General features: G+C 46.2%; 1 long non-coding RNA gene across 1 annotated transcript; it reads left to right on the top strand.

Moving 5' to 3' along the window:
• Positions 1 to 508: 508 nt before the first annotated feature.
• Positions 509 to 5,242, top strand: Gm34058. The gene is made up of 3 exons (XR_382519.3): positions 509 to 783; positions 2,211 to 2,309; positions 4,985 to 5,242. It is a non-coding gene; the product is annotated as a predicted gene, 34058 (long non-coding RNA).
• The last annotated feature ends 439 nt before the right edge of the window (positions 5,243 to 5,681 follow it).

The following is a 5,681-nucleotide window of genomic DNA, read 5'->3' as shown; positions in this document are numbered from 1 at the left end:
TCCAGGCCAACTAGGGTACAAGGTGAAGTAGCCTCCAAACAGATCAAAATGTATCATGTAAAAAAAGCATTGGAAAGAAGCAAAGGGAAGAAGGGGGAAGATGGGGAGGGGATGGGGAGTGGGGAGGGGAAAGGAGAGAGAGCAGGGAGGGCAGAGGGCTAGTCCGTACCAAGCTTTAAGTATGAGGAAAACTGAGGGACCTGAATCACTTCAGGAAACATAAGCATCAGAATCTATGTGGGAGAGGTGAGGGAGAGTGACTGTGGTAAGAGGAAGCCAGGAGAGGGAGAAATGAATAACCCCAGAGGAACAGCGATCTGTTTGTCTCAAGAAGGTGGAACATACAGCCCACAGTCCTCTAATCTCTGTCTGACCTCCAGGAAATGAGGAGGGGAGAGAACAGAGGGAGTCACCCCCAGGAATCCTGAAAATGGAATCTCCTCAGAGAAAGGGGAAGTTGACCCTCCTCCTCCAGCCACAGACCTCCTGTCTCCTCTCTAGGACAAAACTCACTGTACCATTAATCCTGCAGAATGAGGAAAGGAACCCTGCAAACATGAGGCTTCTCAAAGGCACGCATGCAAGGGCCACACAGTCACAAGTGTGAGGAGACAGAGAACCATGAACAGCTGCTCTGCTGAGGGGAGACACCATCTTCCTCATTAAGCTACACAAACTGAATCCCTCCAAGACCACCCAAGATCAGCCCTGAATTACAGACTGGCTGAAAGTCCAAAGCTGGATAATCCACCACACCAAGTTATTTTTCAAAATGGCATATTGGTGAGACAGGAGGGAAGGAGGGAAGGGAGGGAGGGAGGGAGGGAGGGAGGGAGGGAGGGAGGGAGGGAGGGAGGGAGGGAGGAAGGAAGGAAGGAAGGAAGGAAGGAAGGGTAGCTTCAGAATGATGCACTGGATATCAAGAGCCCCTGGGATGGTGTTTCTGCACTGCGTTGGAGTTTGCTGAATGCTAGGTCACAGGTGGCATCAATTTCATTGCACTTTCTGTCTCTCTTTAAGAATTTTATATACAAAATGTTTTATCACATCTACCCTCCTTCCCATTTCCCCTTTTTAACTTCCCCTAAATCATCTCTTGCCAGTTTTACGTCCTCTTCTCTTTTCAGATAGCCCACTGAGTCCAGTCATTGCTTCTCAGCCCACATATGGCTGCATAAACTGTCCAAGCAGTTATGTCAGGGAGTCCACAGAGCTCTCTTAAACAACATAGGGTATTGGCATTGCACTTGATTGCCAGCCCTAACACAATTGTTAAAAATACCACAGACTTGGCTTCAGGATATAAAGAAATAAGTCTCAAACCGATTGAGAAATGTCCTCCATGATGGCTAGTTTTCACGGGGCCAGAAGGTGCTATGCAGGCTGCTGGGAGTTTATGCATATGGGTATAAACTGTCAGTGGCCATAAACTCCTCAAAATTGACTCTCTCTCTTTCAAAAGCCATCAACTGTCAATAGCTCCTCAGATAAAGGTGTGGCCTTATAAACCTCTCCCCAGTCCATGCTGGAATTTTGGCTAGCTTGATCTTGTGTGGGTCTTGTTAGGTAACCACAGGTGCCATTGAGCTCATGAGTGTGGTGGCCATTCCCTGTTCATGGGAAAGCATTTCACAGCACCCTCTTCATCTTCCAGCTTTTATGCTCTGCACCCTGGGGTGTTCCCTGAGCCTCAGTAGGGTGCAGAAGCAATACAGATGTCCCATCTAGAGCTGAACAATCAGAGTCACTTACTCTTAGAGCTTTGGCCAGTTGGGAGTCTGCAGTGACCACAGCCTACTGCAAGAGGAAGCTTCTCTGATCAGAACTGAGAACAGCCTAGGGCAGTCAGCAGAGGAGGGGGAGTTGGGGAGGGGAAGGAGCAGAGAAAATACTGGAGGGGAAATGTAGTACAGGGGAAGAGAGAAGAGGGGAGGGACGGATAGAAGCAAGGGAGTGGACCAATAGTAAAAGAAAGATGCCCACATTCTTCCTTGTCTGAGGCAGCAGACATTCCACACTTTCTCCACTCGATAAATTCACAGACTGGTACGTGGACTCTGCGCTGCAGGCAGACGTGTTTTATCTGGTCTATGTCCCTCCACCACACCAAATTTACTGAATTAAAGGCTTAAGATTTGAGGTGCAAATTGCTAGCACACTCTGTAATTGCTCAGACCAGATGTGAGCACTGCTCACTTGTATTTTTGCAGGCACACTTGCAAACAAACTAGAAGCAATCACCCATAATCACAAGGTTGACTGCCTGGGTGCAGGAGGGACCCCGGACAACTGGGCAGCGATGGATGCAGGTCAGTGGGAGACAGTTTTTTTTGGGGGGGTGATGTTTTACACATCTTGTTATTTGAACCATGTCAGAGTATTGTCTATTGAAAAGTAGAGTGACTGAATGGACAGGAATAGTTTAAAACTTTACTTCAGCAGCAGCAGCAGACACTCAGGGGTGCTCACATCAACTGAGAAAGGGAGACCCAACAGGTCTGCCTCTTGCCGTCCACCCCTCCACTCACCTTCCCCTCCCTGTTCTAGTCAAGCCTGAGTTGTTCTTCGGTTCCAGATGTCATACTAGTAATTTTTTAGAATTTAGACCAGTGGTTCTCAACCTGTGGGTTACAACCCCTTTTGTCAAACCTCTATCTCCAAAAATATTTACATGATGGTTCCTAATGCTGCAAAATTAGAGGTATGGGGTAGCAACACAAATAAAGCTATGGTTGGGGTCAGCAGAAAGAGATGAACCTTATTAAAGGATCGCAGCATCAGGATAGTTGGGAACCACTGCTCTGGATTAACGGAGATGCTCTCTGTTCAAGCATTCATCACTGGCGTTGTCATCCGCACATGTGACGATGCAAAGCAAGCCAGCATTTGTTTTGGTTTTTAGTTCTCTATGGATACCACCTGTCCATGGGGCAGAATGTTGCCACATACACACACCCCAGGCAAAGGCCGTGGTTCCCAATCCCAGCCATAGTGCCATGAAAGCAGAGATTGATGTGAATAGAATTAAATTTAAAAATCACCTACTTGAAAAGTTATGTCTGTGGTTCTTATCTTGTGGTTCAAGACTATTGTCCTGTGGTTGACTAGAGGGGTCTAAAATGTATTTGCTGGAATACCACGGTATAAACATAATTGTGTTATCAGGGGAATGCTGACTGGCTAGCAACAGATGAATAGTTTATTGTAGTCTAAGTAGGTCTAGATGCTGGGCCTTCCACGGCTTCTTGGGGAATTCCAATGCTACAGTAAGATTAAAGTCAGTGAATGGAATGGTCAGGACATTCACTTACAGTGGGCAAGAGGCATTCCCAGCACAAGAAGGTGGGTACCCCATATGCCTCCTCCCTGGTACACCTTGGCTGCTTTCTCTGTGTTTCGTGACTTTGTCCTTTATGGGTGACACCTTCCTGGTAGAGGGAGAGAGTCCAGTGAAACTAAGATGATGACCAAGCTCTACACAGGCTGGGATGCTTCCAGTGAATGTCACTGGGGCAGGAGAGGGCTTTGGCTGCTCTTGTGAAGGACCTGAGTTCAGTTCCCCCTCCCACCTGGAAGTTCACAACCACTTGTAACTCCACCCTCTCCTACCTTCCACAGGACCCCAAATGCATGTTCTGCGTATAAATTCATGCAGACTCATACAAGTGAAAAAATAATAAATCCTTCAAGAGAAATATCATCGAAGAGAAATATCATCAAAGACATTTTTAATAGAGCAGGGGTGGGTGGCTAGGTGTTTGTTTTCCAGTGTCAGTAGTAAACTAGGCAGGTGTGTCAGCATGGGACTGTCCCTGGCTTTGCCACCCAGTGAGATCTGCTACAGTCACCACATCTCCCCTGTCCAAGACCCAGTAATACATGTTGTGGGTTGTCCTGGTCTTGCTTATATTCAGATGTTAATTCTGCTTCCTCCAGAGCGGCTGCCCTGATGAGGAATGGATCACATACTCAGGTGATCTGTGAATCTTTTCCCCATTCTAACTGGTCAAATAAAGGCTAGAGCCTGTGATTGGGCCGTGGAAGGGAAAGGTGGGACTGGGGGTTTTAGAGAGTGGGGTAAGAGAGGGAAAGAGAGGAGGAAGGACAGAGGAAGAGGAGGTAGAAGGAAGATGGAGCAGAACCACATGGCCCAGAGAAGCCTCAGGTAGCAAGGAATCTCATAGCTGGGAATAGTAGTGGTAAATCTGCCCACTCTAGGCATGCAGCTTATAAGTATTATAACTGAGCTGTGTATTTTTACATGGGCTTATTGGGGCTGGAGATTTACTGCAATGAGTCAATGTCACCCCAGCTTCAGTTAGAGGGGTGGTATGCTCCTGTTGTCTTCTATCCTTACCAATATCCTACGAAGGCCTTTAGTGACTAGAAGGTTTATGTAGATCATGGGACACAGGCAGATGACATTGAGGGATCCTTTATGTGAGCCAGGAAAGGAGCGTCCCCTGAGGGGCACTCTTCCATGACTTCACCCTCCCTTCGCTGGCTATCCTACCCCAGGCAGGATGCACAGACAATGGCAGGGTTTCTCTCTCTCAGCCCCACCTTCTATGGCATAATAAATAAGTTCTTTGGTTTTCTACACTATCTTTAATATCAGCGCTTAAATGACAAGTCAAGGAGCTGTGCCTGTGGGCCGATAGCTCCCGTTTAATTTTACAGAAGGAGTCTAATTTACTTTTACTTAATTCTACAACCATTTTTCTGGGCTCCCAGTGGGTAATACCTCCTCTTTAATTCTATTTAATTTCTAATTTATTTCTGTCTAATTAACCCATCTGTGCCTCGGTTACCTGTGAGTCTGATGCTGATTCTCTCATGGGCCACCCAGACTTGATGTCAACCTAAGGGTCTTAATTTTTCTAAGATTTCTTACTGTAAGGCAATGTGTGATATAAACCAATGAGCAGCTTTTAAAGTAGTTGAATTCAAACACCTAAAAGTCTGATGTTTTGATTTTAAACAGGGGACCAAATGACAAAGTAAATGTAAGGACTCAAAACACTGGGTTAAAAATTATCTCCCCCACCACCAACTTCTGGATGCTGTGATGCATACCTAGACACCACCAAAGATGCTCTCGGAGGTGAAGAGTATGCACCTGGCCTGTCAGCAGCTGTAACTGTTGGGTGACTTTCCAGTCAAGACAGATGCATGAACAAGCAACTCCTCGGATTTCAAAAACCTAAAAATGTATATATAGACTTTTGTTTTGTTTTTTTGTTTTTTGTTGTTTTTGTTTTTGTTTTTGTTGTTGTTGTTGTTGTTGTTTTGTTTTTTATGAGACAGGGTTTATCTGTATAGCCCTGGCTGTCCTGGAACTCACTCTGTAAACCAGCCTGGCCTCGAACTCAGAAATCCACCTGACTCTGCCTCCCAAGTGCTAGGATTAAAGGTGTGTGTCACCAATGCCCAGCTTATAAATAGACTTCTAACTTTCTATTTTATGTGCGTGACAGTGCCTTTGTCTGCATGCACGTGTATATGTGTGTGTGTGTGTGTGTGTGTGTGTGTGTGTGTGTGTGTGTGTGTGTGTGTGCGCGCACTGCCTACAGAGGCCAGAAGAGGGTGCCAGATGCCCCAGAACTGGAGTTACAGTTACAAAAGGTTGTGAGCCACCATGAAGGCATAAGGAACTAAACCTAGGTCCTTTGTAAGAGCAG

This window comes from Mus musculus, chromosome 13 (assembly GCF_000001635.26).
Source record: "Mus musculus strain C57BL/6J chromosome 13, GRCm38.p6 C57BL/6J".
In the NCBI taxonomy this organism is placed as follows: Eukaryota; Metazoa; Chordata; class Mammalia; order Rodentia; family Muridae; genus Mus; species Mus musculus.
Note: the sequence above shows the minus strand (reverse complement) of the source record. Positions and strands in the feature narration are given on the sequence as shown.